The 26,226-nt window shown below is 43.6% G+C and overlaps 1 long non-coding RNA gene across 1 annotated transcript; it reads right to left on the bottom strand.

Annotated features, from left to right (window-relative positions):
• Positions 1–675: 675 nt before the first annotated feature.
• Positions 676–23,542, bottom strand: LOC121276274. The gene is made up of 3 exons (XR_005942637.1): positions 23,324–23,542; positions 7,252–7,334; positions 676–3,468 (listed from the first exon to the last, which is right to left on the bottom strand). It is a non-coding gene; the product is annotated as an uncharacterized LOC121276274 (long non-coding RNA).
• Between the last annotated feature and the right edge of the window lie 2,684 nt (positions 23,543–26,226).

Here is a 26,226-nt window from a genome sequence, read left to right as displayed (position 1 = left end):
AGCATTATTTATTTTTGTTTCAGATTTCCAGCTTCTGCAGTATTTTGCCTTTACCTTCTACTCTTTTGTTTGCTTAACTTCTTAAGTCGTAAACTCTCAATTAAAATGCATGCATCCTTTTAAAGTAAAACTGAAACCTTTGACCTTTCTTAACACATAGATACAGAAATAAAATACAACTTAAACTTAAAAGCTAAAACTCATTCTTAACACCTAGAAATACTAATATAACTTACTTAAACCATCTCTATTTCCTAACAAACTCTATGTAAAGATTAAAGTCCCCCTGATTATGGGATTACCCTTGTTATTAATATTGAGCACATCCCTAACCTGTCTGGGCTTTTCACCTAGACCCTCTGTCTCAGCCACTGCTCTCCCTCCCTGCATCCAGCTCACCCCCTCTCTCAACCCCGACCCTCCCTGCACCATCCCAGCGTTGCTCACTGCACCCTCCCCCGCAGGCTGCTCTTCCTCTACCCAGTACCCTTCCCTGAAACCTCCCTTCCCTGTCCTGCACATTCCAACTCCCTCCCCCTGCATGCTCCTGAGCTGTATTTCTATTTGAATTAAACAGGACTTTAATTGTTGTTCACATTATTACAGCATTTAACATAGAATTTCCAAATTTGATTCCCATCATTATTCTAAAGAAACAGTTTCTAACTCAATATATTCTGGTAATTTTCCAGCCATTTTATTTTACAAACACCTTTTCTACAATGAAAATTACAAAGAAGCAGTAATTACACAAGCTACAGTCTATTAATAAAGAAACAAGTTGTGTCAAATGGAGATTTATTTGTGTGAGAGGTACAGGGAAATTGTTAATTCACTCTTTGAAAATTACAATTTCACTACAGCCAGAGCACAGCAGAGGCAGTTCAGAGTAAGTTCACTCGGCTGATTCCTGAGATGAAGAAATGTTGAGCAGGTTGGACCCAGACTCATTAGAGTTTAGAAGAATGAGAGATGATCTTATTGAAGCATATAGTATATAGTAGGATATGGTAATTGCTGAGAAAATATTTCCACTCTCAGCAACTACCCAGGACTAGGGGGCCACATTTTAAAAATAAGGAGCCTTTCATTTAAGATGCAGGTGAGAAGGAATTTCTTCTCTCAGAGGGTTGTTAATCATTGGCATTCTCTAGAGCAATAGAGGCTGGGTCATCAAATATGTTTAAGGCTGAGATATACAGATGTTTGATCTACAAATGAGTCAAGGGTTATAAGGAACAGCCAGGAAAGTGGAGTTGAGGCCAAGATCAGAAGAGTCACTATCTTATTGAATGAGGACCGGCCTCGATGGGCTGAATGGCCTACTCCTGCTCCTATTTCTTTTGTTCTTATGAGATCTTCCTTCCTGTCTACCCAACGTTGGCACCTTATGGATTGTAGATTAATATATGGAACTGAACTGCAACAAGGCCCTGCTGCAATCAGAAAACAACCCAATCTGTTCAAATCGAAGGCCATGCTTTTTTGGCATGGAGTCCTTTCCATGCTGCTGCAGACTCTGTCAGAGTACAACAAGGCTGTGCATTGGTGTTTGATGGAGCAGCCAAGACTTCCTCTGACAGGGGATCCTGAGGCCCATTCCGAGGCCAAAGGAAAATTAAAACTTATAAATCTTTCACTTCTTAAGAAGCCAAAATGGTTTCTTTGTTAAAGTAATAAACCCTTACTGGGATCAATTATACCTTGAAATGACAAAGAAATGAAAATGCAAAGGCTAGAATTGTCAATTAAATATTAACTAGAAATTGCCAGCGGCTCAGTCAGTATCTGTGGAAAGACAGATTTTTGTTTCCCATCCTTTATTAGACTAATTACTGAGCCACAAGCAGGCATTTCAGTAAGATGGAAAAAGAGTAGAGAGGAGTGGAGAGGGGTAAGATCAACAGATAAACTAATCATTTCCAAACCAAGCCATTTCAGAGCTTAGAATTGAAAAAAAAAAATCTGGAATTTAGTAACTTGTCAATTCAGGCAAATACATTTTACCACATCAACAATAATGGTTTGCCCAAGAAATATTAATTTAGAAAATAAAAAAGACCACAGTTTAGTTCATAAACCTTTACAGCTGTGAAAGAAATAAGTCAACATGGCACATTACACAAATCATTATTGTATTTACTGGACAAACTATTGCAGTTCCACGGTTATTAGAGTTTCATATCTTTCATTTTTCAGTTCAGAAAAACATCTCAGATGAACGATGTTATGAATGTAGTTTTGTATTGTTCTTTCAACAAATCTCATCATGCATTCTAAATTAACTTATTCTTCAAATGTTGTGCTTTCATTTTTCCTGCTGCTGCCTACACGGTGGCCTGAATCACAAGATGATCTGATGGGATCAAGAATGTGCTATCAGGCAGTGATCCCAATTATATAGATGCTTCCTCGAGGATGGGGAAGAAAATCTAATCGAGTCTCTCTCCTCGTCCCCAGCTCCAGGCAGAATTCACTGAGGATCTGGGATGAATAATGCCGAGAGAATTTACCTGCTTCTGTTGCTGCAGATGTAGCAGCAGAAAATGCCTGGTGTGTCAGAACGACTATAAAAAAAATTGCATCTCCATAAATGCATCTGAAAAATCAAATTTAAATCAATTCTCTACTCAATTAATTATAATCAAGTCTATTCCTGTGATCCTTTGGTAAATTGTTAACAAAATATATTTTCATCATCTCCTAAATGTCACCATAGCCCCTATTGCCTCTTAGTTACTTGGAATTAGAAGGGTGTTAATTGTTTTAGGCATTGAGTAAATAGCTGTACTTATGTGAGTCATAATTTTGGCAAAAGGTTAGTAACATTTGCAAAATTTCACTTGAGACATTTGAGGTCAATCATGAAATTTAAAGCACAACAGGTTCCTCCCTGAATCCTCAGGCAATATATTTCCTGCAAATCTAGGTTTTAAATTGTCGAGATGATTCTCAGATTTGACCTACACAGCACTTGCTGCTGGTGAGAAAGACAAAAGTCATACGATTAACTCTTCATTATTAATTACATTTGAGCTTTCATGTCACTGTGTCTTATTAAAGATTGCATCAGCAATCCATTTCACAGTATAATCACAGTTATTCACATTCAGCTGACAGAGAATGCATCAAACTAGCCATTAGAGGAAAAAAATGCTAATGTCAAATTCAGCTGAGATTTGGAATGTATCTGAATAATTTTGGCCTAGCATTTTAGACAGCAACAGATTAATAATTAAAGTTTCATTGGAATCAGGTGCTGAAACATGTGAAAAAGATTGAGACAATTAATTGCTTTATGTTCCAATTCCCATTGCAACAAATACAGACATTTTGTGTCATCCATGGCATAGTTGGTAGAATCCTCATCCTGAGCCTGTGGTTTATGTTGATCTCCAGGACTTGTACACAAAAGGGCTGACAGTCCAGTGCAGTGCTGAGGGATTGCTGCACCGCCAGGGATGCTGCCTGTAACACATTTAACCATTACTCAGGTTCGGGCTTGATTGAAATTGTTGAAATGACAACACTGACAAAAAATATGGTATTTCAAAATTCTTAACTATCTTTATTGAACTCATTTGAATGCTTCAAAACACAAGAATATGAATGCCATACTGATGGCCAATGAACAGGCAAATATCACTGCACAGAACCTATCAATGATATAGACTGACCTGGCTCACCTAGTCTGTGTCTTTACTTTATTACTACTTGAGGAGACTGACCTTATTGTCCAGCCTTTGTCCTTACTGAAACTCAACCACAGAAAACTGGTCTCTCTATCTCCTTCAACTCTGTATTTCCTGATTAACCCACAGTGGATAAAAGGTTTTTCTCACCCAGTTGGCTGGTATGAATCCACAAGCTTTTCTCTTATCCAGTCCAGTTTGGTCCCTTTAGTCTTTGTTCCGATTCCTGCTCTGTGCTCTGATCAGACATTCAGGGGGAGTTTTTTTTTCCAAAAATATACTTTATTCATGAATAAAATTCAACTTTTTCCTGTGCACCATGTCTATTCTGAGGTGCCTCGATATGATTTCAAGATTCTTGATATGGGCAAACAAACATCACAGAATCAAAGTTTTAACAGCACAGAAGGAGGCCATTTGACCCAACATGTCTACACTGGCTCTCCAAATGAAAATTATGACCCAGCACCATTGCTCTGCCTTTTCTCTGTACCCCTGCACATTGTTTCTATTCAAATAATCATCTAATGCCTTCCTGAATGCCTTGATTTGACATTCCTCCACCTCACTTTCAGGCCGTGCATTCCAGACCCGAACCACTCATTGTGTGAAAGAATTTTTCTCACAAACATATGAAATAGGAGCAGGAGTAGGGCCATTTGGCCCCTCAAACCTGCTCTACCATTCAATAAGATCACGGCTGTTCTGTTTGTGTTTCGAGTCCTACATTCCCATCTAATCCCGATAACCTTTGATCCCTTTGCCTAACAAGAATCTATCTACCTCTGCCTTAAAACTATTCAGTGACCCCGCCTCCACCACCTTCTAAGGCAGAGAGTTCCAAAGTTGCACAACCCTCTGAGAGAAAAAAATTCTCCTTATCTCTGTCCAAAAGGGTGACCCCTAATTTTAAAACAGTGCCCCCCTAGTTCTGGGCTCACCCACAAGAGGAAACATCCTTTCTATGTCCACCTTGTCAAGGCCGTTCAAGATCTTATAAACTTCAATCAAATCATCCCTCACTCTTCTAAACTCCAGTGGAAACAAGCCCAGTCTGTCCAACCTTTCCTCATAAGACAACCCACTCATTCTAGTAAACCTCCTGTGAACTGCCTCCAGTATGTTTACATTCTTCCTTAAATAAGGAGACCAAAATTGCACAGTGTTCAAGGTGCAGTCTCACCAATGCCCTGTATAACTGAAGCACAACATCCTTACTTTTATGTTCAATTCAAATCTTAATAAAGAATAACATTCCATTAGCCTTCTTAATTACTTGCTGTACCTGCATACTATCTTTTTGTGACTCATGTACAAGAACAGCTAGATCCCTCTGCACCTCAGAATTATGTAGTCCTTCTCCATTTAAGTAATATTATGTTTTTATTTTCTTCCTGTCAAAGTGAACAACTTCACATTTTCCCACATTATACTCTACCTGCCATATTTTTACCCACTCATCCAACCTATCTATATCCATCTTCACTCTCCTCATGTCCTCTTCACAACATACTTTCCTACCTATCTTCGTGTCATCTGCAAAGTTAGCTAGCATGTCTTCACTCCCCTCATCTAAGCCATTGATGCAAATTGTCAAAAGTTGAGGCCTCAGCACAGGCCCCTGTGGGACTCCACTCATCATTGCCAGCCAGCCAATCTTCTATCCATGCTAATATGTCACTCCCTACACCATGAGCTTTTATTTTCCACAATAGCCTTTGCTGAGGCACCTTATCAAATACCTTCTGGAAATCTAAATATAGTACATCTACAGGCTCCCCTTTATCCACAGTACATGTTACTCCTTCAAATAACCCTAATAAACCACAGTGACTCTTCACAACTACCTAGAGTTTCTCTAAGTGCCCAGCCATAACCTCCTTAATGATCAATTCTAACACCTTCCCCATAACAGATGTCAAGCTAACTGGCCTGTAGTTTCCTGTTTTCTGCCTCCCTCCCTTCTTGAATAGAGGGGTTATATTTGCTACTTTCCAGTCTGATGGAACCTTTCCAGAATCTAGCGAATTTTGGGAAATTAACACCTTTGCATCCATTAACTCATTGGCCACCTCTGTTAAGACCCTAGGATGAAGTCCATCAGGACCCGGAGACTTGTCAGCCCACAGCTCCATCAGTTTGCTCAGTACTACTTCCCTAATGATTGTAATTTCACCAAGTTCCCCTCTCCCCTCCACCTCCTGGTTTACAGCCATTATTTTTTTTTTATATAGCTACTATAGTGAAGAGAGAAGCAAAATATTTTGTTCATTTCATTTGCCATTTCCTTATTATCAAGTATTAAATCCCCATTCTCACTCTCTAGAGGACCAACACTCACATTACTTACTCTTTTCCTTTTTTAATACATGTAGAAACTTTTGCTATCCATTTTTACGTTTCTCGCCAACTTCCCTTCATAATCTAATTTCTTTCTCCTGATTAACCTTTTAGTCTTTCTCTGCCATTCTTTGTATTCTGAAATCATCTGACCTGTCACTCATCTTTGTGCATTTAAATGCTTTTTCCTCAGGTTTGATGCTTTCTTTAGATTCTTTAGTCAACCACAGATGGTGGGTCCTCCCTTTAGTTTTTCTTTTTGTAGGGGGTATACTTAGTTTCAGTATTCTGAAATATCCCCTTAAATCTATGCCACTGCTTCTCTATTGATCTATACCCTAGCATAGTTTCCCAGTTCACTTCAGCTAGCTTATCTCCACATGGTTGCCCTTATTTAAGTTTAAGATACTAGTTTTAGACCCAATCTTCTCCTGTTCAAACTGGATGTAAAATTCAATCATATTGTGGTCACTGCTACCTAAGAGTGCCTTTACTGTGAGGTCATTAATTAATCCATTACACAATACCAAGTCCAATATAACCTGCACTCTGGTTGGTTCCAGAACGTGCTGCTCTAAAAAACTCTCTCAAAAGTATTCTGTGAACTCCCCATCCAGGCTACTACTGTCAATCTGACTTTTCCAGTTTATATGTAAATTAAATGATTATTGTTGTCCCTTTATCACAAACAACCAATGTTTCTTATTGTATACTTTGTCCTACATTTTGGTTACTGTTGGAGCCTGTAAACCACTCCCATTAGTGACTTCTTTCCCCTATTATTCCTCATCTCCACCCAAACTGATCTCCTTAACCAAGGTCATTTTTAACTGTTGCACAAATGCCATTCTTGATTAGCAGTGCTAGAGTTCATGTCAGGCAGAAAGCCCAAAGGGTTCTACCGTATCCAGCCCCTCAGTGAACTATGGTTCCCACCCATTCACTGAAACAGCGCTACTGATGTTTGTGTAGAGCACTTGGATCCAATTGTGGATTCCCTCCCCAAACCCCATTTTGGAGAGCACATCTATTATATCAGTGTGTGATATTCTCCTGATCCAGGCTGATGATGCAGGTATTTATCCCATTTCCCACACACAGGCAATGGGCTAGCCTGTGCCACATACAGCAACACACAGAGTATCTCACACCTGATTAACAGAGTTCTTACTCACAATGGGGAGGGAGCATCACTCCCAAATGCCCAGTTTTTGCTTACCCATAGCTACTCGCTCCTTCCAGCTTTTAGCACACGGCCCAATGCCTCCACACCACATTCCCAGCAGCTTCAGGCAGTCTAACCTGATTTGAAGAGGACAAAGGATCGGTTAGCTCAGTTCCCAAAGAACACGGCCTCACTCTTGCCATATTTACCTTGGCTCCTGAGGCTGGCTCGAACTGGTCACAGATGTTGATCAGTTGGTGCACTGATCCGAGCAGGAGACAGGACATCGTCCATGTACAGGGAGGCTTTGACCTGAGTGCCTCCACTGCCCGGGATCGTCACTCCTCTTGTGCCCACCTCCTTCCTGATGGACTTAGCAAATGGTTTGATGTAACACACAAGCTGGGCAGGGGAGAGAGGGTCAGCCCTGCCTGACTCCAGGGCTGGAATTCTGAGCTCGGCAGCCCAGGAACAATCGGGAAATGGGCCTCCGACTGCAATCGGCCCCCGGACGCGATATCACTCTGGCTGGCCAATTAACAGCCAGCCAGCATGAAGAGCACCCGCTGAAAAGATCAGCGCTGCCGGGGTGAGGACAGGAGGAAGATGGGCAATGAGTCAACATGGGCACGGGCGAGCGCTGGCAAAGAGCTGCCTCCGAGAACTGAAGACCCAAAACCCAGGAAATAAAAGTTTTTAAAATCAGGAAAAGAGATGACCAAGTGTCACAATCAGGCACTTGAACATATAGGTTATAAAAATGCTGCCCACAGATTTCTATTTTTATTTTATTTAATAATGGAAGCCTCATCCCGCCCTTGGATGAGGTTTGATGAAAAACATAAAGGCCGCCTTGGCTGACAGACAATTGAACCGTTAATGTGGTGATCACTTTAACTATTACTGGTAATCATTATTGTCTGTGGTACTGGTGGTGAGATATAGCTCCAGTCTCCAGATACCGAGAACAAATATTCATACAAAGGATCTCCTGTGGCTGTCGGGGTTTGGTTGGACATGGTGTCTCACCACCTTTTTTTTGGACAAATTGTACCGCATAGCACCAGAGCCGAGGCATAGAATATAAGAGCAGGGAGGTGATGCTGGAGCTGTGTAAAGCTTTAGTTAGGCCACAGCTGGAGTACTGTGTGCGGTTCTGGTCACCAGATTATAGGAAGGGTGTGATTGCACTGGAGAGGGTGCAGAGGAGATTCACCAGGATGTTGCCTGGACTGGAGCATTTCAGCTATGAAGAGAAGCTGGGTAGGTTGGGGTTGTTTTCCTTAGAGCAGAGAAGGCTGAGGGGGACCTGGTAGAGGTATACAAAATTATGAGGGGCATAGATAGGGTGGATAGGAAGAAACTTTTCCTCTTAGTGGAGGGGTCAATAACCAGCGGGCTTAGATTTAAGGTAAGGGGCAGGAGGTTTAGAGGGGATTTGAGGAAAACTTTTTTCACCCAGAAGGTGGTTGGAATCTGGAACACACTGCCTGAGGGGTGGTAGAGACAGGAACTCTCACAACATTTAAGAAGTATTTAGATGAGCACTTGAAACACCATAGCATACAGGGCTACGGCCCAAGTGCTGGAAAATGGGATTAGAATAGATAGGTGCTTGATGGCCGGCAGAGACACAATGGGCCGAAGGACCTGTTTCGGTGCTATATAACTCTAATACTCTATGAGAGAGAGAGAGAGAGCTAGAGAGCTGCTCACTTTAAGTGATTTTAACATATACAGTGATTCAGCTAATCGATCATCCATCTTCAAATCAGTTCATACTTGTAAAAGTCCATTGCAGTCTCTCAGGTGAGATATTCCACCAACCCATCTTCCTTCTTGGATGGCTGCAAAATCCCATGGCATTATTTTGAAGAAAAGCAGGAGAATTATTCCTGTAGCCCTGGCCAATATTTATCCCTCAGTCAACATCATAAAAACCAATTATCTTGTCATTATTGCATTGCTGTTTGTGGGAGCTTGCTGTGTGCATATTGACTTTTGAGTTTTCCATGTTACAACAATGGCCACGCTTCAAAAAAGAGTACTTCATTGGGGCTTTGGGTTGTTTGCGTACCATGAAAGGTTCTATACAAATGCAAATCTTTCTTTTTCCAATAGAAATGGTACAAAACAGATTACACAATTGCTTTAAACATTCACAGACTTCTTATTTGTGTTAAATACAATTTTCCTTAATTAGCTTGAAATATCCTCAGCTGCTAAATGTTTTCCAATATTTTAGGTTTTATTGTTTGCTAACCAGACATATCAAAGATTGGTCACTATTAGTTAAAAGATCTTTGGCAGTTTAACTTCCTGATTTAATTATGATCTCAGGTACTAGCAACAATTTGTCTTACTAACTCAGACCAGATTGTTACTGTAAAATGGCCTGGGTTTTTGTTTTGATTAGAAGGTCAGTGACATTTTCTTGATGCATAACGTTATTGTATTAAAATATGAGCAATCATAACTATGAAGACTGCAAGGTTTGGTGCTGCAAGGAACAAAGATTATTCATGTTTGATTTTGACATTAGATTGCTATCCCAAGCCCTATAACGTGAACAGGGTATTGGAAGCACAGCTTGTTTATATTCAAAAGGACAGATACGTAAGCAGCCCTGCAGATCTCTGAGGTGCCTGCACTCCTCCAATTCTGGCCTCTTGAACATCTTGAATTTTTTATCACTCCGCCATTGGCAGCCGTACTTTCAGCTGCCTCAATCTTACGCTCCAGAATTCCTTCCCAAAAACTCTCTGCCTCATTAACTCACTTTCCTCCATTTAGATGCTTCTTAAAACCTACCTCTTTGACCAAGCTTTTGGTCATCTGTCTTCATAACTTCCTATCTGGCTCAATAGCATACTTTGTTTTCTCACACTCCTGTGAAGCACCTTAGAGGCACTATTTAAATACAACTTATTGTGATGTTTTGTGGGACCATTCCACAGACAACAGATTCTCCTTTGAATTTGAAATGTAAATTAGTTCATTTTTCATTGTGACTTTCAAGTCTATGAACGTATGAAAGACTTGACAGCTAGTTTGACAGTGGAGATCGCAGCTGTTAACTGTGTCAGCTACAAGGTCTACTGTCCTCCGATGAGAAACAGAAGGAAAATATTTTTGTGCAACGTTTATTGCCTACCACAAGAGTGATTTATTGCCATGGCAACTGTGCAGCCCTCCACAGCAATGTTTGACTAGGGTAGCAACAAGCAGAATATGTTTGATACTTTCATATTTTCCTGTGCACATAAAGACTTCAAAAATCAGAGCTATCAACTAAACAGTACAATATGCATCAGTACCTTTAGTTGTGACAGTTTATTATAGTCCTGTTTGGAAAATCTGTTTCCCTCAACAGTGAACTTTGATGTCATTGATGAATATTTAAATCATTATTTGAATAAGTTCCTTCAGTGCTGGCGTATTTTAGCAGAAGCAGTCAGGAAGAATGTCAAGTTTTGTGTTAAAACAACCATTCCTTCTTCTCCTCCGCCAGCTATCATTGAAACAACTAAATCCAAACAGACCAAATTAGAGTTTTTGCTTTTGGTGCAATTAGCAATTCTAGTGCAATGATGCTCCACATCGCACCCACCTTGAATATTATCTTGTTCCAACTTCCTGCTTAAACAATGAAACCCATGTTTAAATTTCCAAATTCTTTAGCTCCGGTTATGCTGATATTGGGGCAATTATGGTGATAAGCACAAGTAGCACAACTGTGCAGATACCCCAAGCCTCTATTTACATTTGTGAAACTTATCAAACCATCAATAGAGTAAGTATATGGTATTGTCACGAGCCCCTGAGGTTGAACATCTAACCATTTGTTGCTGTAATTTTTACTGTGCCACGTTTAAAAAATAACGCCACAGGTGATTTAAATCTTGGAAAGTAATTTACTTTGTTACTTGTTTACATTGTCTGTACAGTTGGGTTGAACTTGTTTTCTCTGGTTATGCATTTCCGTTAATCAGGACCATTCTCCATGTAACATAAAGTTACATCCAAGGGTGGGATGAGGTTTCCATTATGAAATAAAATAAATATAAAAATCTGTGAGCAGCATTTGTATCATCTATATTTTCAGGTCCTTAACCTGATGCTTGGACATTTCTTTTCTGCTTTTAAAAACTTTATTGGAGCATTTTCGGGTCTGCAGCTCTGAGGTAGCTCTCTGCATTCAGGGAGCTTTTTCTCAGCGTGTGCCCTCACCAGCATTGATATCATTGCCCACCTTCCTCCGCCCCCCCCCACCCCATCCTGGCAGTGCTGGGCACTCGGTGAGTTCCTGGCCAATCCCGAGCTCGCCGATCATGCCCGCCCGCCAAGCTAAAAATTCAGGCTCTAGATTTTCTGAGCCAATATCCTTTCCATCTATCGCACCGATTTCATCCTTAACGCCATGATACCTCCTTTTTGTTTTTGCCGCTCCATCCTAAACATCGAGTACCCTTGGATATTCAGTTCCCAGCCTTGGTCACCCCGCAGCCCTGTCTCCATAATTGCAATCACATTGTACCCATGTACCTCTATTTGCGCTGATAATTCGTCTACCTTATTGCGAATGCTCTGTGCCTTTAGACTTGTCTTTTTAATATTGTTGCACATCTATTTTTTGTACTATGGCCCTATTTGCTGCTGGACCCTGTTTCCTCTGCCTTCCACTTTTGCTTTCTACTTTCCTGTCTTTTATTTCTATCTTTATTTCCCTCTCTTATGTCTCCCTGCTCAGGTTCCCATCCCCCTGCCACTTTAATTTAAACCCTCCCCCACAGTACTAGTAAATACCCCTGTGAAGATATTGGTCCAGGTCCTGCTGGGGTGAACCTGTCCAGCTTTTACAGATCCCGTCTTCCTCAGAATTGATCCCAGTGCCTCAGGAATCTAAATCACTCCCTCCTGCACCATCTGTCTAGCCACATATTCATCTGGTCTATTCTCTTTTTCTTGATCTCACCAGCATGTGGCACTGGGAGTAATCCTGAGATTACTGTATTTGAGGTCCTGCTTTTTTGAGTTATTTCCTAGCTCCTTATATTCGGCTTTCAGGACCTCATCTCTCTATTTACCTATGCCGCTGGTACTGATGTGGACCATGACCTCTGTCTGTTCACCCTCCCCCTTCAGAATGTCCTGCAGCCGCTCAGTGACATCTTTGACGCTGGCACCAGGGAGGCAACACACCATCCTGGTGTCATGTCTTCAGCTGCAGAAACGTCTGTCTGTTCCCCTTACAGTAGAATCTCTTATCACAATTGCTCTGCCACTGTTTTTCCTCCCCACTGCTCACCCCAACCCCCACCACCACCCTGGGCAGCTGAGCTACTCGTAGTGCCACAGACTTGGCTCTTGCTACATTCCCCTGAGAAACCATCTCCTCCAGCAGTATCCAAAATGGAAAACCTATTGGGGAGGGAGATGGACCCAGGGGACGCCTGCACTATCTGCCTAGTGCTTTTACTCTGTCTGGTGGTCACCCATTCCCTTTCTGCCTATGCATTCATTACCTGCAGTGCGACCACCTCACTGCATGCACTATCCACAAAGATCACATTCTTGCGGGTGCTCCACAGTGACTCCAAGAGTAGCTCCAGTTCCAAAACACAGATTTCAAGTAGCTGCTGTTGGAGGCACGTCATGCACATGTGGTCGGCCTGGACACTGCAAGTGCCCCTGACTTCCCACATTGCACAGGAGGAGCATTCAACTTGTTCGAGCTGCCCTGCCATGACTTTTACCCTTAAATTACCCCCTTTACTTTTACTTCCCCTAGTTTAGAGAATATGAAAGACAGAATAAATACTTCCCAGGTCCTACTTACCCAGGCTGTCACTCGTCTTATTGAGGAAAGTTAGAAAATGAAAGGATCACTCCTTCCCTTTTCAGTGAACTCTCTCTCACCAACTCTAAATTAGGCACTCTAATGCAGCCCAGAGAAGCACTCCAGTGCAGACAAAAGCAGCACTGTAGATGTTTATATGCTGTCTGAATCTAGCTTCTGAAAACCTGTTTAAGCCAGTTAACCAATTAACTAGTTACAGCTGCAAGCAGAGCCTATATAAGACCTGTTTTAAAGCTGGACTAAAACTCAACTTATCCCAACAGAAAAGTAACAGTTTCTAAATTAAAGAAAGATTATACTTCAGATAGAAATTCACAGAACCACAGATTCACAGTGCATTAGAGACCCTTCGGCCCATCAAGTCTGCACCGACACGGGAGAAACACCTGACCTACCTACCTAATCCCATTTACTATTACTTGGCCCATAGCCTTCAATGTTATAATATGCCAAGGGCTCATCCAGGTACTTTTTAAAGGTTGTGAGGCAACCCCTCCACCACCCTCCCTGGCAGCACATTCCAGACCGTCACCACCCTCTGGGTAAAAAGGTTTTTCCTCACATCCCCCCTAAACCACCTACCCCTCACCTTGAACTTATGTCCCCTTGTGACTGACCCTTCAACTAAGCTGCTCCCTATCCACCCTGTCCATGCCCCTCATAATCTTGTACACCTCGATCAGGTCACCACTCAGTCTTCTCTGCTCCAACGAAAACAACCCAAGTCTATCCAACCTCACTTCATAACGTAAATGTTTCATCCCAAGCAACATCCTGGTGAATATCCTCTGCACCCTCTCCAGCGCAATCACATCCTTCCTATAATGTGGCAACCAGAACTGCACACCAAGGTGGCCTCACCAAGGTTCTATACAACTCCAACATGACCTCCCTACTTTTGTAATCTATGCCTCGATTGATAAAGGCAAGTGTCCCATATGCCTTTTTCACCACCCCACTAACATGCCCCTCTGCCTTCAGAGATCTATGGACACACACGCCAAGGTCCCTTTGTTCCTCAGAACTTCCTAGTGTCATGCTGTTCATTAAATACTTCCTTGTCAAATTATTCCTTCCAAAGTGTATCACCTCACACTTTTCAGGCTTAAATTCCATTTGCCACTTATCTGCCCATTTGACCATCCCGTCTATATCTTCCTGTAGCCCAAGACACTCAACCTCACTGTTAACCACCCGGCCAATCTTTGTGTCATCCGCAAATTTACTAATCCTACCCCCCACATAGTCATCTATGTCGTTTTTATAAATGATAGTAATAGGGGACGGAGCACGGATCCCTGTGGTACACCACTGGACACTGGCTTCCAGTCACTAAAGTAACCTTCTGTCATCACTCTGCCTCCTACAACTAAGCCAATTTTAAATCCACCTTATCAAATTACCCTGTCTCCCATGTGCCTTTGCCTTCTTTATAAGTCTCCTATGTGGGACCTGGTCAAAGGCTTTGCTGAAATCCACATAAACTACATTAACTGCACTACCCTCATCTACACACCTGATCAGCTCATCAAAAAATTCAATCGAATTTGTTAGGCATGACCTCCCTCTGACAAAGCCATGCTGACTATACCTGATCAAACCTTGCCTCTCCAAGTGGAGATAGATTCTCTCCTTCAGAATTTTCTCCAATAGTTTCCCTGCCACTGACGTGAGACTCACTGGCCTGTATCTCTACAACCCTTCCTAAATAACGGAAACACATTAGCTGTTCTCCAGTCCTCTGGCACCTCCCCCATGGCCAGAGGGGAATTAAAAATTTGGGTCAGAGCCCCTGTGATCTCCTCCTTTGCCTCCCTCAGCAGCCTGGGACACAAATCATTCAGAACTAGAGATTTGTCCACTTTTAAGCCTGCCAACACCTCCAATACCTTGTCACTCCCTGTATCAATTTACTTAAGAACCTCGCAGTCTCTCTCCCAGAGTTTGATTAACCCTTAAAAGTCCCTCTCTCACCAAACTCCAACTGAAGCACTCTAAAGCAGCCCAAAACAGCACTCAGGTATAGACATGTCTCTGCTGCCCTTGACCTTCTAGATGGTAGTGGTCATGGTTTGGAAGATTCTGTTTAAGGAGGTTTGCTGAGTTTCTGCAGTGCATCTTGTAGATGGTACACACTGCTGCTACTGTGCGTTGGTGGTGGAGGGAGTGAATGTTTGTAGATGTGGTGCCAATCAAGTGGACTGCTTTGTCATAGATGGTGTCAAGCTTCTTGAGTGTTGTTGAAGCTGCACTCATCCAGGCAAGTGGGGGGCATTCAATCACACTCCTGACTTGTGCCTTGGACAGGCTTTGGGGAGTCAGGAGGTGAGTTACTCCCCTCAGAATTCCTAGCTTCTGATCTGCTCTTGTATCCAGAGTCCAGTTCAATGGTCATTGGTAACCCCCCAGGATGTTGATAGTGGTGGATTCAGTGATGGTAATGCCATTGAACATCAAGGGATGATGGTTAGATTCTCTCCTGTTGGGGATGGTCATTGCTTAGCATTTTTGTTGCGCAAATGTTACTTGCAACTTGTCAGCCCAAGCCTGGATATTGTCCAGGTCTTGTTGCATTTGGACATGGACTGCTCCAGTATCTGAGTCGCCGTGAATGGCACTGAACATTGTGCAATCATCAGCGAATATCCCCACTTCTGACCTTAAGATGGAAGGAAGGTCATTGATGAAGCAGCTGAAGATGGTTGGGCCAAGGACACTACCCTGAGGAACTCCTGCAGCGATGATCTGGAACTGAGATGACTGACCTCCAACAACCACAACCATCTTCCTTTGTGCTAGGAATGATTGCTTTCTCCCTGATTCCCATTCAGTCCAGTTTTGATCAGGCTCCTTGATGCCACACTCGGTCAAATGCTGCCTTGATTCAAGGGCAGTCACTCTCACCTCACCTCTGGAGTTCAGCTCTTTTGTCCACGTTTGATCCAAGGCTGTAATGAGGTCAGGAGCTGAGTGGCCCTGGTGGAACCCAAACTGAGCATCAGTGAGTAGGTTATTGCTAAGCAAGTGCTGCTTGATAGCATTGTCAATGACCCCTCCATCATTTTACTGATGATGGAGAGTAGACTAATCGGGCAGTAATTGGCTGGGTTGGATTTGTCCTGCTTTTTTTGTAGAGGACATACCTGGGAAATTTTCCATATAGTCAGTTAGATGCCAGTGTTATAGCTGCACTGGAACAGCTTGGCGAGGGGGAACAACTGGTTCTGGAGCACAAGTCTTCAGTATGTTGTCACTCCCTATATCAGCAAATTGATATAGGGAGTGACAAGGTATTGGAGGGACCCCTAGAGGAGTCTGAGATGGATAATCCATTTGGCATTTCTTGCTGAAGATCGTAGCAAATGCTTCAACCGTTTCTTTTGCACTGATTTGCTGGATTCCCCCATCATTGAGGATGGGGATATACCTTGACACTCCCTATACCAATTTGCTTAAGAACCTCACAATCTCTCTCCCCAAGTTCGATACCTTCATCCTCATTCTCTTGGGTGAAGACGGATGTGAAGTATTCATTCAATACTCTAGCGATATCTTCTGGCTCCAGCCATAGATTGCCCCCTTGGTCCCTTATGGGCCCTACTCTTTCATTGGTTATCCTCTTCCCAAGATATTCTATACTTAGAGAATATCTTGGGATTTTCCCTACTTTTACCAGCCAGAGCTTTCTCATATCCTCTCTTTGCTCTCCTAATTGCTTTCTTAAGCTCCGCCCTGCACTGTCTGTACTCCACTAATGCCTGTGTTGATTTGCTTCCCTTGTACCTGCTAAAAGCTTCTCTTTTCCTTCTCATCGTCACCCGAATATCTCTGGTGATCCATGGTTCTCTGGGCTTGTTACTCCTTCCTTTCACCCTAGAGGGAACATGTTGAGCCTGTACCCTCCCCATTTCCTTTTTGAACATCCCCCACTGTTCCTCTGTAGATTTCCCCACAAGTAACTGTTCCCAGGCAACCTTGGCCAGATCCTGCTTTATTTTACTAAAATCCACTCTCCCCCAATCCAAAACATTTTTTTGCAACTTTTAGATTTCTTTGTCCATAACAAACTTAACCTGTACCATGTTGAGGTCACTATCAATCAAAAGCTCCCCCACCACCACCTCAGCCACCTGTCCGGCTTCATTCCCCAGAATTAGGTCCAGCACTGTGCCATCCCTTGTTGGACCCTCTACATATTGACCTAAAAAGTTCTCCTGTACACATTTCAAGAAATCCACTCCATCCAAGCCCTTAACACTATGTCTATCCCAATTAATGTTGGGAAATTGAAATCACCTAATATAATTATCCTATTGTTATTGTTTTTACACACCTCCACAAATTGTGCACATATTTGCTCCTCAATTTCCCGCTGACTATCTGTGGGTCTGTAATAAACACCTAATAATGTGGTTGCCCCTTTTTTATTCCTAAGCTCTACCCACAAAGCTTCATTTGATGCCCCCTCCAAGACATCATCTCTCCTTACTGCAGTAATGGACTCCTTAACTAATAATGCAATGCCCCTTCCTCTTTTACCCCCTCCCCTGTCTCACCTGAAGATTCTATATCCCGGAATGTTGAGCTGCCAATCCTGCCCTTCCCTCAACCACGTCTCAGTGATGGCTACTATATCACAATTCCACATGTCAATCCTCACCCTTAACCCATCTGTTTTACCTGTAATACTCCTGGCATTAAAGTAGAGGCCATCCAGCCTTGCCTTATTCCCATGAAGTTTAATGCAGCTGTACTCCCTCTGACTTGATTGTTTTACTGTATTATGATGTGTCCCTATTCTGCTGACATTCTGTGTCCCCTCCCCTTGCTGAATTAGTTTAAACTCCTCCCAACAGCACTAGCAAACCCACCCGCAAAGATATTAGTCCCGTTCTGGTTCAGATGTAGACCGTCCCACTTGTGCAGGTCCCACCTTCCCCAGAAATGGTCCCAGTGATCCAGGAATCTAAAACCCTCCCTCCTGCACCAATTCTTAAGCCACATATTCATCTGTGCTATTCTCCTATTTCTGAGCTCACTAGCACGTGGCATTGGGAGTAATCCAGAGATTACAACACAAGAGGTCTTGCTTTTTAGTCTACTGCCTAACTCCCTAAATTCTTGATGCAAGACCTCATCCCTCTTTCCACCTATGGCATTGGTACCTACATGAACCATGACCTCTGCCTTATCACCCTTCCCCTCAGGATGCCCTGCAGCTGTTCAGTGGCACCCCAGACACTGGCACCAGGGAAGTCACACCATCCTGGAGTCACGTTGACGGCCACAATAGTGCCTATCTGTTCCCCTGACAATAGAATCCCCTATTACTATTGCTCTTCTTCCCTTCCTCCCCTCCTGTACAGACAGGCTGCTTGTGGCGCCAGAAGCTTGGCTCTGTCCACACTCCCTGGAGGAACCAGCGCCCTCATCAGCCTCCAAACTGGAATACCGATTTGCGAGCAGGATCCCAGGGGACTCCTGAACTACCTGCCTGTTTCTTTTGGAATGTCTGGTGGTCACCAATTCCCTTCCTTCTTCAAGTCCTTTCATCTGCGGTGTGACCACTTCTCTAAACGTGCTATCCACGATGCTCTCAGACTCACAGATGCTCCACAGTGTCCCCAGCCACTGTTCCAGCTCTGAAACCTGAGCTTCCAGGAGCTGCAGCTGCACACACTTCCTGCACACATGCTGGTCCCAGGCACTGGAAATATCCCCAGATTTCCACATGGAGCACAAGGAGCACACCATGGCTTTGAGCGCTGCTGCCATGACTTATCCCTTTAAATTAAACCTTTTAAGTCAATTACTCTAGGGCCCTTATTTCCTGATCTGCGTTACTGTAGAATGTACAAGCTATAAACAACAAAAAGACCTTAAACTATAAGTGATAAAAGTAGTAAATACCTTACCCACTACTTACCAGTGATTCCTTTCCCTTGTAGCCTCTCCTGCTGCAGCACGCTCTGAAGGTTTAGGAAGTTGAATAGCAAGGAAAAAATGCAAAGAGCACCTCATCCCCTATGCACCAAATCCCCACTTTACACTAAATTCCAAATCCCACTCTGGCTGTGCCCTACTCAGGACATGGTCTCTCCCCTGTTCATGTGCAAGCACACTGTAGTGTTCTTCCAGATAGTCCCTTTATTAAATAGAGCTGACTTGACTCACCACTAGTTAGTTAAGCTTCAAACAGTAATTAACCCCTATTCAGGACCTAATGAGGCTTCAGATTAATGACAGTTGGTTGGTTGAGGAATTACTTATCTCTGTCTATCACTTGCTGCTTATGCTGTTTGGCACCCAAGTAGTCCTGTGTTATAACTTCACCAGGTTCACATCTCATTTTTAGGTATGCCTGATGCTGCTCCTGGTCTTCTGCTATATCATTGACAGTGGACAGAATCAAGCTGTTTCCCAGTAAATATTTCACTGCAAAAAGCTGTGATCAAATTCCATAATCTCATTCAAAGTCACCTTAATCGAAGTGAATAAAGTATAAAGTTAGCTGATATTCCCTTATTCTGGTCTTTTTCCTGAATCCTGGAACTCCCTCCCTAACAGCACAGTGGGTGTACCTACACAACATGGACTGCATCAGTTCAAGAAAGCAGCTCATCGCCACTTTCTCAAGGGCAATTAGGGATGGGCAATAAATGCTGGCCTAGCCAGTGACACCCACATCCCACAAATGAATAAAAAAAATGAATATCAAGTTTCTTTTCCATTAACAGAACAGACACAAACCATTCAAACCTTGAAGCTCGCTCTATCGACATTTCTACTTTTAATCTATGATGTACTTTAATTCAACAATTTCATTTTTGAGGGGATATTCTGAATAAACATTCCCTGAATTCCAAAGGTAAATTTTACAATGTTCATCTTTCTCATTATGTTCACCATTTCACTCTAACTAGTCAACACCATGTGCCCAATTGGAGGAGTTTATCAGTTCAGGTGCACTGGTGGGTGTTGTGGGCAGGAGGGAGGTTAAAATCAGCAAAAAAATCAGGAAGCTTGCTCCAACCCACAAAACATTTGCATTTGATTGGAGTGAGTTAGGCTGTGTGCATGGAACTGCCTCAGGAGAGGTGTGATCTCAATGAACATATGGAAATTGCTCAATTAAGGCATTATTGACTGAGACTTTTGTGCTGACCTTTGGTTCACAGTTTTTCTGGGCTTCCTGAAACTCATCAATAAAAGCAAGCGAAGTACACAGTTACATTTGAGGGAGTTCAATCAGTCTCAGGGAAATATGCTAATAACCATAACCCTAATCCTAACCCTGATAAATACTGTGTACTCACAGCTACTTTCTCAGCTGCTAGTGTACAAGGATTTTCTCACATACTTTTGTACTCTTTGGCGATTTAATCGATACTTTGGGAATCTGATCTAATAGTTCGGGATGGGTGTGCTTCTGCTGCCTTAGGCTGGGCCTCAGTTGAGGCCCAAGGTGCTCAACATCAACAACAGCAGCAGCAACAATCTGCTGCACACAGAGCTCGAGCTCAAGATCAGGCAGCAATATAGGGATGCAGCCTTCAGGAAGCCACAGCTGGCGCACAGGGTCTTTAACATGCTGTGACACAGAGGGTGTTGAGATGAATGGCAGACATTTGCAGCTTGCTGAAGAAAGATCTGCTTCCTGCTGGAACTGGTGACCACACTTTACTGGTAGTTCTCAAAGCCACCACCAATTTCAACTTCCTTACGTATGGGACCTTCCAGGGCTCTGCCAGTGACATTTGCAGAATGTTGTCGTGAACAGTTCACAAAAGCATGAGGCAGGGTAACTGATGGTTTGTTTTCCAGGGCCAGCAATTGTGTGAACTTTGCCACTGATGATGTCATTCAGGAAGGGTGGTCACTCGGGTTTGAGGCTTAGCCTGGTGTCACGTGTACACGGGACAATTGGGCTGCCCCAGATCACCTGGGAGGATTCGTCAACTCCAATGGTTTCCATTTGATCTATGTGTAGCTGCTATTCAACCATGGAAAGATATTTATTCAGCTGTGTGAATGATTCCCAGGCATCTGCCATGAAGGTTTTATTCTATAACAATCCAACCCCCCTGCTGCCTTCAGGTCAGAGGCAGAGCTTTGAGTTGTCTGCTCAGAGAAAGGGATACCGTTAAAATGTCATTGCTGACATCTCTCAGAAACCCGAGGAATGAAGCCCTGGAGTTATATAATGAAAGTCATATAACCACCAGATTCATCACTGAACGAACCATTGACATGCTAAATATGTGCTTTAGGTGTGTGGAAAGATCTGGAGTGTCCTACAATTACTCATAGGGTCTCTGGGATAGGAGTGGTTTATAACATCCTATACAACTTTACCAGGAAAACAAAGTAGGACCAACAAGAGGAACAAGATACAGAGTGCGGATTCTCTCCATAGATTCTGAGGAGGAGGAGGACGATGAGAGAGAGGAAGGTGATGGGTGCACAATAATTCCCAGGATGCCAGGAGACAATCTGCTTTAGCTTTGTTTGGGAGATTCATTTTAGCCACTCGTTGGCTGGAGTGTGACAGGGAGATAGAGCTCTTTTATGTCTTGAGTAAATGAGTTCGTTGGCCAACTGAACTCTAACTGCATGCTTTCCTATCTTCTCCTCAATTGCTGCTTGCAATAAATAATGTGGAGAGACTGATGTAAGAATAAACAGTGATGGTTTATTGAGGCACAGGACAGAGCACCAGGTCATACATGCTTACTCAGAAACCTCCAGAAGTAGACTTACAGTTCCCAGTTGCCCACACTGTACAGTGAGTCATCAGTGCTGTCACATGATCAGTACACTTGCATTCTCTTAAAGGGACAGGGTGCCTCACTTCAGCACAAGACCACAAGCAGCAGAGTGGGGCAATTGCATGCAAGAACAAGGGGTGCTCTCAGTAGAAGGTTCTGCACTCTAGAATCTTTGGGGAGTATGTGTCCTACCTCCTCCCAACCAGGAGTAGTGTCTCAGCCAGCTACACTCCATCAAGAGGTGGTCACGAAACAGTGCCAACACCCATAACCAGATATCAAACCACAGAGCAGGGCGATGACAGTGCTGCTGGTGGCCAATAAAATCATCATTGCTCTCAACTTCTACACCAGCAGATCCTTCCAGCCGAGAGCAGATAACGTTGCCAATATTTCACAGTTTGCCATGAGTCAGGGAAATAACTGAGGCCTGGTAGAGAAGGGCAGGGGAATTCATTGCCTTCTCTCTAACAAGGGAGAAGCTGGATGAATGGGCAGCTGGTTTTGCCAGGACAGCAGGATCCCCATATGTTAACAGGGAGATGTACTGTGACTACAAGAACTACCACTCCATGCACATCCAGTTGGTGTGTGATGCACGTACAGAGAATCATGGCAGTTAATGCACATTATCCTGATAGCAACCAGGATGCACTCAACCTGTGCCAGTCAGCCATACTGCCATCTTTGGGCCACCACAGTGAATCAGAATGTGGCAACTGACTGGCAAGGGCTACTCACTCTATGCCCTGGTCATTACCACACCCTCTCCCCCTCTGCCACCTGACCACACAAAGACAGCACAGCTACAATAAAAGCCATGCAGCAACCAGGAGTGTGGTGAAGTAAGCCATTGACATCCTGAAACTGTGGTCCCATTGCCTGGATTGTGGGGAAGGAGCCTTCGCAATGGATCAAAGTGTGTCTCCAAGTTCCTGAAGATCTGCTGAGTCTTCCACATCTCAATCTCATGAGGGTTCAGCCAGCCAGCAGGCTTCTGGAGGGCATCTTGAAAGGGGGAGGAAGAGGGCAAGTATCCAGGAACTCTTTGCTCTGTACAGGCTGTCCACTTTCATGGGGAGGGACTGCAGGAAGCCTTGCAAGATGTTGTCTAGGTTTAAAAGGCCCAGTTTCACCTCAGTGTGGACTGCGGCAGCCTGGGCTGAATGAAAAGCAACAGTGAGGGCACTGGTGGAGTGGCAGTCATGCTGCCAATGGGCAGCAGGCTCATGCTCCCACTGGCAGCCTCTCAGCAATCCAGTAAACTGCTGGAGGATCGATTGCTGGACTTTGCCTCTTTAATCCATGATGGTAGTAATCTGAGGCTTCATGACAACATACTGAGATCTCATGACCTCAGGTTGAGTTCCCACTGCAGCACTCAGATATCAGGTGGTTTCTGCTTGGGCTGCAGTGACATTGACAACCGACTCTCTGGCAAGTCTCTGTGTACATTTTCTGTCTGCCTTTTCCTGTATTTCCCAATCAAAGCCCATACCTGAATCCTCTGCTGCAGAGCTCGTCTGAAACTTGCCAATTGGTGACTCTGTCTCCGTGTCTAGATGCATAACACTCGTACTTGGTGACTCACCAGATACTGAATGTACATCTATAATAATCATCAAAGTCTGGGCTGTTGATTGCAAGTATTAGATCAAGTGATCTTGTTTCTTCATCAGAGGCCTGGTGTTGGTTATTCCCTTCAGGGTGAGTCTACACTGACTGCCCATCAGTGCATACAACATGACAGTACACATTTGTCATTGGTTTAATTTTATCCAAATCCCTCACATATCCCCAGGCAGGTTTATTTTTGCTTCACATTCTGCGGTTAAAGGGGACGTCCATGAGTGCTAAGCAATATCATCACTTCCTGCAGTTATTATGCAGTCAGCATGACATGGGGGAACCGTTACCAAGTAAACACGGGAGGAAAGGGAACTTAGAATGCGTAGAAAAATATATTTTAGCCATTCCTATAATCTTTTAATGAACTGTTTTTTTTTATCTCATTATAAAGAGGTTTCCTCAACATCTCGTGTCTAATTTTAATATTGCAGAAGCACTTGGTGTAGAATCAAGTGAAAGTATTTGCATAATAGTCACACAGAAAAATATTGCTGAGACTCCCATTGAGATTCCCCAGCTCGTAGTTCAGGCAACATAAAGGGTGAAAAGCCTTTGGAGAAACTGCTTCGTTTGACACATTAGTTTGTTGGAAACAGAATTATTGGGTAATCTGGTGGCTTCGAGGGTGGTCCACAATGTCTGGGGAGAGTGGAAGGAGCTGGAACGAGAAGGAGGGAGAGGAGGAGGGCATCACGCAGGAGGCCATGCCTACAGTGAGTTTTCAGCCTTCCTCCGCCCCACTGAGGGTCAATTTGTCACTGAGCAATGTCACCCACTGCAGCCTAACCACAAGGCATGACTGCCCTGCAACTGTTAAGATTACCAGGCCTCCTAATTTTTATGCTACACTCTCTGTCAGCTGGTGACATCGGCAACATCTCAGTTTGTTCTGCAGTGCTGGGTCAGAAGTCACCAAGCCTCCTTACACTAGTATGAAAACTTATATCTCACTTCCAATAGACAGAGTGAGACAGGAGCACTTGGTGGGGCCCCTTGGCAGCCCTGGAGTCTATGCTGCAGCCTCTCACCCCACAGCCTCGCCAGACCATACACGACTGTGGTAAAATTCATTTGAACGCAGCAGATAAAAGTTATAGGCAGAAGTTAGAATTCAGTTTTAGAACACAGAAAATTGGCAAATATCACTCTGCAAATTGAAAAGACAAACCAATAACTAAACGGAATATAACAGCCAAAGTGTTATGCATATCAGAAATAAAACCAAAAGATGCTGGAAATACTCAGCAGGTCTGGCAGCATCTGTGGAGAGAGAAACAGAGTTAACATTTCAGGTTGAGATTACCCTCCATCAGGACTGAAGAAAGCTAGTTTTTAAGCCAGTGGAAGTGGTGAGAGGACTGAAAAGTAGTAGTTGAGGCAACACTGGTGAAAATTCCTTGCTGCCTAGCAGCACCATCAGTTACTGACCACGTTTAATATACAGCCAGTTAAGTGTTGGGGCCTATTTTCCAAATAGGCATGAAATTGCACACAGGTTTAGGGAATGGGTTCGCTGTCACACAGGACACACTGGTCTCCATTTTATACCTGCAAAATGGTGCAAACCAATTCTGCACCATGTTTGGCAGCATCATGTCCACGCAAAAGATGTAACACCTGCCCCTTCACTTCCTCTCTCCTCACCGTCCAAGGGCCCAAACACACCTTTCAAGTGAAGCAGCATTTCACTTGCATTTCCCCCAACTTAATCTACTGCATTCGTTGCTCCCAATGTGGTCTCCTCTACATTGGAGACACGCCCCCCACCCTCCCCCCACCGCACCCCCACCCACCCTCCACACCTTAAACCAGCTCATATTTCACCCCTTCCTTGGATTCACCTAGTTCTGTTGAAGGGTCATGAGGACTCGAAACGTCAACTCTTTTCTTCTCCGCCGATGCTGCCAGACCTGCTGAGTTTTTCCAGGTAATTCTGTTTGTGTTTTGGATTTCCAGCATCCGCAGTTTTTTTGTTTTTATCTCTGCACCATGTTTATCTGTCAAGGAAACATAAGTCTAAAGAACTCTCCATTCTCGTTGGCACAATCAAGCTGGCGATTGGTTACTAGCTGTTACATGACAGGTGTCTTAGCAGCCACTCACTGTAAACATGTCAGTGAATTATTATATTTATACGTGGACTGCCAATTGAGAGCAGTCTCCATAGTTACAGCCAAAAATCAGTGTAAAAAGAAACAACTCCAATGCTGCTGTGCCTTCTGATGCAGGCTGAAGTGGGATAGCAAACACAGTGATTGTGAATTTTTCAGAATAATTCTTGACACAGCAAAACATGTAGAGGGAAAAGAATATTTGCATCCAAAAGGCTGGGATTAATCATACAAGCCTGCAGGTTGATAGCAACATGGCAGGAACTCTATCAGAGCTGCTCTCTCACCCATCAACTTAGCTCAATGTGCAGTGGAAACCCCCAGTGAACAATATAAACAGAGTCAGTGCCACATTCTGGACATAATGATGACCCAGGAGGTGGGAGTAATTAACCCTGGGGAAATTCTGAGTTAAAAATGGCTCATTGCCTTGATGCAGGTCGAACTACAGGAACACATTTTAAGCATGTGTTGGATTTTATGGGACTCTGTGGTCCCCATTCTACAGCTAAAAAGATAGTGGGGGAGCTAACCAAGGATCCCAGCAGCTGCCCCTCAGCAACTGAACGCTGGGCAGGAGCGGGTACAAGCGGGCCGTTTCCCGATCAGCCCACCCGATTGGGGGCGCGCCGCCATTTTACATGGGCAAGACAATTAAGGC

This window comes from Carcharodon carcharias, chromosome 3, assembly GCF_017639515.1.
Source record: "Carcharodon carcharias isolate sCarCar2 chromosome 3, sCarCar2.pri, whole genome shotgun sequence".
Taxonomy (NCBI): Eukaryota; Metazoa; Chordata; class Chondrichthyes; order Lamniformes; family Lamnidae; genus Carcharodon; species Carcharodon carcharias.
The sequence above is the reverse complement of the archived record's forward strand: the minus strand, read 5'-3'. Positions and strand labels throughout refer to the sequence as shown.